The following is a 9552-nucleotide window of genomic DNA, read 5'->3' on the forward strand; positions in this document are numbered from 1 at the left end:
TTTAATGATGTTTAATGTTTATGTTTGTTTCTTGTCTCAGAGTGAGTGTGCCTTCAGTAAGCCGTTGTTCTTCCTTTATCTGAGTTTATCAGTTTAACTTCAAGAGCACCTGGTGTCTCCTTTTGCTTTTAATTTCTGTTTGACATAATTAGTTTGTATTTCATATGGAAGAAATATGCTATACATATATATACGCACATATATACACTGTATTGCCAAAAGTATTCACTCACCCATCCAAATAATTGAAATCAGGTGTTCCATCACTTCCATGGCCACAGGTGTATAAAAGAAGCACCTAGGCATGCAGACTGTTTCTATAAACATGTAAAAATAATTGGTAGCTCATTCCAGTGTGGTACTGTGATAGGATGCCACCTGTGACACAAGTTCAGTCGTGAAGTTTCCTCGCTCCTCAATATTTCACAGTCAGCTGTATTATAACATTGTGGAAGTGATGGGAACGACAGTAACTCGGCTATATTTATATCTATCTATATTATATATATACACATATATATACTTATATATACATATATACATATACACATATATAGAATAGAAGTAGAACAGAATAGAATAATTTTATCACAGATGCATCTCAGTCAGTGCAATACAATAAGAAATAACATAAAATCACAATAATAAATTATACATCTACATATATATACATATTATATATATATATATACACATATTTACATATTATATATATACACACATATACATATGTACACATATTTACATATGATATATATACACACATACATATATACATAAATACATATATACACACATATATACATATATACACACATATATATTAGGGCTGTCAAATGCAACATCCTCTTAACGCGGTTAATTTTTTTTTAACGCGCGATTAACACTTGGTATTAAAAAAAAAAAAGAAACACGCATTGTTTGATTTACAGCCGTTGGTGGCACCTGTAGTCTTGATCCAGAGGGCGGCAAAAGAATAAGAAAGGGAATCAGAAGAAGAAGAAGCAGGGTTGGCATTCGGGAAAAACACGGTGGACTGAAAAGCGAAAGTGAAAGTAAATGGAGATAGGACTTACGAACGGCAAATTCACTTTAAAAACACTGCCAGATGGTTCAGTCAACAGGACAAAAGTTATCTGTATGTACTGTCGACATTCCTACTAACAGTCACAGTAGTCACTTCTTGGTTTTGTCACATTTCTAGATGTGTAGCCTGTATTTCTAGTTGGCACTTGCCCTCCAATAAATAGCCTTATGATAAACCAGTGTTTGATTGCTTTTTAAGAATTGAAGCTTAATTGCATGTCTTCTAAACCTCAGTATTATGATGATGTGAATAAACTCATGTTGACAATAATTTGTTTACACAAAAGAAATGGCAGTTGCATATCACTCACAGCTACACAGGATACACAGCTAAGTAGTTAGCTTTCTATAAGTACTTTGTTTATTACTTTTACATGAATTAATCTACATATTGTGTTAATAAGGCCTGAAAAAAAATTTGGTACTGCCCTTTTCTGACTTTGAGCCCCTCTATAATCATGTCTACATCCCTGGTTGCCGCCCCTCGCACCAACTTTGTTCTCGCAGCTCCAGATAGGGCTGCCATCCTTGACCAGCTGTCCCTAAGCATTCTTATAATAACCAAAATACGCCCAGACTGCAGATTTGGTTTTCTTTGAAGGCAGAAAAATGCCTTGAGGGCCACTACTATCACGTCCTCCCTCCGCCATGTCTTCTTCACTACATAACCAGTGCAGGCCGCACGCTGTGCATGCGTATCTTGCGAGTTTTCCACACCCTGGTTATCGACTGTGGCGGTTACCATGGTAATAAAAATTTAAACAGTAACCTTTATCGTCGCAAATTTTATCATAGTTTACCGTGACACCGGTAACCGTTACATCCCTATATATATATATATATATATGTATACATATATACATATATATATATGTATATATATATATATATATATATATATATATATATATATATGTATACATATATACATATATATATATGTATATATATATATATATATATATATATATATATATATATATATATATATATATATATATATATATGTATGTATATAATATATATATATATATCTTGCTGCAGCTTTCCTGTATATTTGTATGACACGCTTATTATTCTATTAGTATTTCTATTTGTCTCTGAGTTTGAAGGGAAGTTTTTTAATGATGCTCAACATGTTGGAAGGGACATCCATATCCCCAAGATACTGCACATCCTCCATGGCATTACAGCAGGCTCTGAGGAAGAGACTGTAGTCTTGCAGGACCTTAACATCCTTTATTAAAGCTTTTGCTTTTACATATCCATGTTCTGGATTTATGTGTTGACAGCTTCTCACAAGCTCTTTGGCAAGACCTTTTGTGTGTTGTTCCAAAAAGTATACACGATCACAGCTGTTAGTTGTGTTCCTTTCAACTCCATTCTCAAAAGCTTTCATGAACGTGTCATATTTAAATGGATCACCATCATAAATTGGGATCTCTCTCTTAAGTAGAGCTGAGAGGCATTGCTGTTGCATTAGCAATGTTGTTATTTCGTTTTGTTTTCTCATGATGCCAAGAAAGTCATTTCTGGTTTCAAGATCCACTGTGTTAAATCCTTGTTGTCCATGTGAATCTTGTGTGCTGAATGGGTTCATATGAAGTTGTATTTGTATTTGTGTTGGTTTCAATTTTAGAAACAAATTCATCTGCATTGACACTGAGTACCTGTTTAGATTGTGCCTTTTCCAAATATGAGTTCATTACATCCGAGACCTTTGATGTCCTTTTTCCACTTGTTGTGCTTTTTATCATAAGTATTTCAAGTTTTGCCATTTTTTCTGCCATTTTTTCTGCGATTTCAGTGTTCAGTTGGAGCTCTTCTCTTCTTTTGCGCAGGTGTTGCTTCTCTTCTTTCTAAGCATGCTTTTCCTTTAATAATTTGTGCCCCATAGTTAAAACTGCCAGCTTAGCTTCTGCCTTTAAATGTGCAGAAGAAGTTGAAGAGCATTGTGACTGAGATGTTTATGGCCTTCGATATTTGAAACACTTTCACTTGGGTTAATGTCATCATTAATTTGATTTGCTTCATTCACTTCCACAGTGCGATGGAATTTCTAGTGAATCCTGTTGCTCCTGAGAGATGTTTTGTCTAGTTTCAACAATCCATTTTTGAGTGTTCTTTTGAAATGTATTGCTGTAATTCATGACGCTTGAAAACCATTCCTTTTGTTTAATGAGTTCATCCACAGGGAGTAGAGGCAACAGTTCATTATGTGTGGTTGTGGCATTTTCACATGATGTGTTTAAATTCTCCAAACACTGTTTCACCGGAGACGCATTTTCCCTTTGTTTCATGAGCTCTTTCATTCTTGGTATCAAGCTTTTATTTTATCAACAGCATGTTTGCGTGCCCAGCAAACATTTTGACGTCTATTTCATGTCTAATCAACGTCGGTCAGGCAGGTTGATTCGACGTCTACCAGACGTGCTGAAATTAAAGTTTTTCTGACGTCATTTTCATGACCGACGTCATTTCAACGGTTAATAGATGGCATCATTTTATGTTGTTTCAACGTTGTTTAGACGACATATCATCGTCTATCGTTTCAAAGTCTAATAGCCAACATTTCCACCTTTGTCAAAATACACATGATTTGCATTTACAAAAAAGATGTTTACCTAAACTGAGTGTTTCAACTAGTGCCTACAAAACTGGCATTACCACATCCATAAATTCTATGACAAGCACAGCTCTTGTGCTGTATACATGTGCAGTTCTCAATGCTCTAATATACAACTATTTGAATTAACTTCTCAATTTCAGCAAACAATTCCTCAAACTGCATCAAGGTCAAAAAGTCCAATAGACAACAACAACAAATTTCCCTTTTGCCAACTTCAAACATAACGTGAATGCTGAACCTGGTTAAAATTTGGTAGTTCAGTCAGACAACTCACGTTTGAAATGTTTATTACAAGCAGAACATAGTTAGATTTTTTGGCGTCTAGGCTCTGACCTCACCACTCCCCGCGGATATGTTTACATGAGATATTTGGGAGTGATGATTAAATATATTTCCTCTAGACAGAGCCTGCAGGTGCATGCTGGAGTGGTGGTGGGCTGAAAGAGTGGGCGGTGATGCTTGTGCAGAGCAACAGCAGCATTGACGAGCCAGAGGGAGAGAAGGGAAATTCATGCGTTTAAATAACCCGCTCAATAGAGAGGGTGCGTTTGTGGGATGGTCTGTGGAGAGAAGCATATCACGTGTGTATATGGCAGTGAAGCTCGAGTTGACTGCCTAAACTAGCTAGCAGGCGTCGCTTCATTAAATAAACTCACCTGTGATAAAGTTAAAAATACCCGAGTGATGTTCGACCATACTGTAAAATAAAAGTAGTACATGGACTAATCTTAGGTAAAAATGGCAGCATTCAGGAACAGATATATGAATCGAATTATCTATATATTGAATACTTGAATAAAAAATGAACGTGTTTAATGTAACAAATGTTTATTGATTTAAAGTCCAGTGGGGGTCTGCCCCTTGTCCCGCTCCTTGCTGGGGCATGTTTCAGGTGGGTCTAGATAATGCTTTCTATTTCTGCGTCCGTGGCCTTCACGCTCCATCTCTTCACAGCAGCTGGAGAGAGGGCATAAGAAAAAATTACTCATTTTTACAGAGCGCCTATTTAGATGTCAAATGCACTTTATAGATGGCAGGAACACTTTGTTTTGGGAGTTGAAAGAGTAATGAAAGAACCACTACTTAGAGCCACACAGTGGCCTGAATCTGATGGTTCCTAATAAAGCCAGTAGGCATTAACAGTCTGTGCTATGGAAACCCAGCTGAGCCCAGGATAGCCACATGCAAATGAAGCCCATTCAGTAATTTCAGTCATATCAATCTTAGTTTCTTACACTTGGTCACATGACACAGCTTTGTCACCTTAAAAGGCAGTTTGTCACGTTGTCCCCCTCCATGCATGTTGTATTTTGCCATGACTCCATTCGTCATGAGCCTGTAAGACAAAATTCCTGTAAGCATTTTGTACATATAACAAAATAAAAACAGCACCAAGAGTTTGTCATTTACATCATTGGATCAGTAATATAGGAAGTTGTGTACTATAACTTTTACATTAAAATGTGTTTTTGTTCCACTCAATCTAAACTCCCTCTGCTGGCTACAACATATTTCCGGTGTCTACTTGACAAAAATTCTGCACCTTATAAAATATTAAGTGTTCTCAATCTTTCAGTGTTTGTAGTTTGACATTTTTAAATTGGTAAATTCCTTTGATTTACCTGTGTTTCAAATGACACATCAAATTAAATTATATGGACAACAGTTGTTTTGGTGCATGTATGTGATAGCTAATCCTGATGGTGGTGCTGTTTTGGGTGTAAAGTCTTCAGGTTTTCGCAGGGCTTGGTCATTTGACATTTATTTATTATTGTCTTCAGTGGGTAGGGCTATGCGTGCTCTGTGGTGATGTTTTCCACCTGTCAGAAGTTCCTGGTACTTGTGACTGATGCAGTGCTAAACCAGCAGAGACATACCTGTTCATGCACTTTGTAGTGCCATCTCTGAGGTTTTTGTCACCGACTCTGGACAACAAGGTTATCTGTAATGACAGAACACAAATGCTTTACCTGAGACAATACTAGTATGGTCCAAAAAACACAACATCTTTCGCGCAGGTGCCTGGTTGTTCACATAGGGAGCACAATAGCACATTAGGTTTGGACAATTCCATTTAATTTCAAACATGTGCCACAGTTTCATAATACATTTACTCTAATAGAATACATTTGAAGATATTCCTCACCGTTGCTGCTGTTATGCATTAGCTCCTCTGTCCAAGCATCATCACAACAGCATAAAATAGGGGCGGACGGCTCTGAGGCTGTATTCATATATTCATATTCATGTCACTCAAGCGACATGCCAAAATTAAAATGATAGAGTAATGGGCCTCTGAAGTCAACAAGAATGTAAAAATGTTAGTACGCCTAAAATAAAGAATGTGTTTCCGGATGAATAACTGCTTGTGGCTTCATCTGAGTATGTCAATGACATTATGGGGCTGTAGCCACACTATCAGTGAACACTTGTTTCACATTCAAAGAAGATGGCACAAAGTATGACCATTCTACAGTCTTTAGTCCATGTAAAGATCAAGTCGAGCTCCATTTGGAGACACCAAATTAATATGATGTTTTCAGACACTAAAATACTTTTTTCTTTACATTTTGATATATTTAATTGGTTGGAGTAAGAATATTCACACACTTTGAGCCATAAAAAGTGTTATTTCTGGGTGGGCATGTACTTCTATGTCAATCTGACAGGTGTCTGTGTGATGGAGCTGCACTGCTCGATGCTAGGCTCGGTTTATAGGGTTGCCACCTTTCAGAAATTAAAGTAAGGGACACCCACCATGGCTCCTCTCCTGTGGGGCAGGGCGCCTGCAGCAGTGCTATGTTTTATTTGGTGTTGGTGTTTTTAGTAAAGGAGTAATCAAGAATCAATTAGTCTTACTTAAAGCTTGAAATGCTTTATTACTAATGGACAAATTCTCTTATAAAGTGAATTTAATGAAACCTCGAATGAAATCTGTTTGTGTGGAGTGTGCAACAATTAACTTTTATGACATAAACTAAATAAACTGAGAACTTCATGCAACATTTTAAGTGCATAACTATAGGGACTTTCTTTGAACGTTTTTACTTAAAGAAATTTGTCTGCTGCCTGTCTTACTTGAAAGGAAGTCAGGTTACCCAAACAGTTAAACCACACTAATAATAGCATTTATGTAATGATCACTGAACACTGTATTCCTCACAAATATAAACATTATGACAAACTAGAAAAATTTGCATTTCCTACGAAAATACAGTGTGAATGCTGAAGACTGAAGCGAAATCTGCTGAACGTACTGCCTGAAATGCATAAAACTATAGGCTGAATGGTTGGGATTTTGTAGAAAAAGCAGAATTTTCCAATAGCTGGTAAGGCAGAAAGGCTTAAAAGCAATAGGTTTAACATTTTGATAGCTGAACATTTACTCTAACTGAACATGAAGTTGTATGTTTGAAGGAGTTGAAAAGGCAGAAACATAAATATCTAAAAAGGTTAAAAAGCTATAGAGTAACAGGGCTGAAAGAGCTTAAAAGGTGAAAGAAGGCAAAAAAGGTGAAAAGTTAAAGGCTGACGAGGACCAAAAAAGTTTAAAAAGGTGAAAAAGGATGAAAAGTTGTAGAGTAAGAGAGCTGGAAGACGTTAAAAAGGTGAAAAAATATGAATAGTTGTAGAGTAAGAGGGCTGGAAGAGGTTAAAAAGGTGAAAAAATATGAATAGTTGTAGAGTAAGAGGGCTGGAAGAGGTTAAAGTGGTGATAACATATGAAAAGCTGTAGAGTAAGAGGGCTGGAAGAGGTTAAAATGGTGATAACATATGAAAAGCTGTAGAGTAAGAGGGCTGGCAGAGGTTAAAAAGGTGAAAAAAGGATGAAAAGGTAAAAAAGTTTAAGGGTGAAAGAGCTCAAATACTTGAGAAAAGGATGAAAAGGTAAAAAGATGTAGAGTAAGAGGGTTGGGAGAGGTTAAAAAGGTGAATAAAGGATGACAAGCTGCTGAGTAAGAGGGTTGGAAGAGGTTAAAAAGGTGAAAATAGGATGAAAAGGTAAAAAGATGTAGAGTAAGAGGGCTGGAAGAAGTTAAAATGGTGAAAAAAGGATGAAAAGGTGAAAAGGTTTAAGGGCGTAAGAGCTCAAATAAGTGAGAAAAGGATGAACAGGTAAAAAGATGTAGAGTAAGGGGGTTGGAAGAGGTTAAAAAGGTGAAAAGAAAATTAAAATCTGTAATTAAGAAGGGATGGAAGAGGTTAAGGTGAAAAGAATGTGAAAATCTGTAGAGTAAGAGGGCTGGAAGAGGTTAAAATGGTGATAACATATGAAAAGCTGTAGAGTAAGAGGGCTGGCAGAGGTTAAAAAGGTGAAAAAGGATGAAAAGGTAAAAAAGTTTAAGGGTGAAAGAGCTCAAATACTTGAGAAAAGGATGAAAAGGTAAAAAGATGTAGAGTAAGAGGGTTGGGAGAGGTTAAAAAGGTGAATAAAGGATGACAAGCTGCTGAGTAAGAGGGTTGGAAGAGGTTAAAAAGGTGAAAATAGGATGAAAAGGTAAAAGATGTAGAGTAGAGGGCTGGAAGAAGTTAAAATGGTGAAAAAAGGATGAAAAGGTGAAAAGGTTTAAGGCGTAAGAGCTCAAATAAGTGAGAAAAGGATGAACAGGTAAAAAGATGTAGAGTAAGGGGGTTGGAAGAGGTTAAAAAGGTGAAAAGAAAATTAAAATCTGTAATTAAGAAGGGATGGAAGAGGTTAAGGTGAAAAGAATGTGAAAATCTGTAGAGTAAGAGGGCTGGAAGAGGTTAAAATGGTGATAACATATGAAAAGCTGTGCAGTAAGAGGGCTGGAAGAGGTTAGAAAGGTGAAAAAAGGCTGAAAGGTGAGAAGTTAAAGGCAGAAAGAGCTTCGAATGGCTGCAGACATGCTGCAGCAGGAGCAGAAACACAGACGAAAATGTCCCCATAAGGAATGAATGGGAGAATGCCTGCCAAACTCCTGCGATTCTTGAGAAAACTGTTATAGTTATCGCCAAAACATGCTATATGTTGAGTAACAGGAGACATTGCTGAACGCACCCATGTTATTTTTATTTCTGTAGAGTGCATAATGAGGGCACAGGAGCGAGAGACAAAACATGTACCGTCTGCGATCCTCCAGAAATTTGGGCTCAAAATTAACATTGCGGCTTATGGGAAACATTCAGGTGTGCTTGTCGCTGTCCGGCTTCTAAATCCAGAACCGTAAGTCCTACAGCTGAAATGAGAACATCAGCTGAAACCCAACAAGATTTCCTACATTTATATGCCTGTATTGTCTATGTCAAGTACAAGATGTGGGATCCAAATCAAGCTGAAGCAAAAAAAAATCCAGTTTTCAGAGCTGCTCCTCACTCTGGGGTGCGGCAGTTGATGATGTCACGAACTCTAGCTCACGCAATACACACCCATTATAAACTCAGAAGACGGGCTTAAAATCCTTAAAACTAAAACTGCGACCATTTCAAAACCGTGCAAGATTTTTAAAAACTGAATACAGTGTCAATAGTTCAAGGTTTTGTGATTCATTTAAAGTTTGAATGGTGTCTCTCGTTTAACGTATGAGGAACAAGAAGAGGCTGAAAGTCGATGAGTTTTGAAGAGGATTTGAAGATTTTCCCATTTGAAAAGGTTGAAAGAGCTGAAAAAGCTGAACATTTGAATATTTGAATGGTGTGAATAGCTGAACGTATGCTGAAGTTATAGCAGAATGAAATTTGAAAAAATCCCCATAAGAATGAATGGGGAAAATTTTGCATTAAAAGCTGAATATCTCCAAAAGTATAAAAGATAGAAACAAGAAAAATAGACGCGATCATGTCCTTAAAAAGCTGAACATTTTGATATTTGAATGGTT

Source organism: Sparus aurata, chromosome 9 (genome assembly GCF_900880675.1).
Source record: "Sparus aurata chromosome 9, fSpaAur1.1, whole genome shotgun sequence".
In the NCBI taxonomy this organism is placed as follows: domain Eukaryota; kingdom Metazoa; phylum Chordata; class Actinopteri; order Spariformes; family Sparidae; genus Sparus; species Sparus aurata.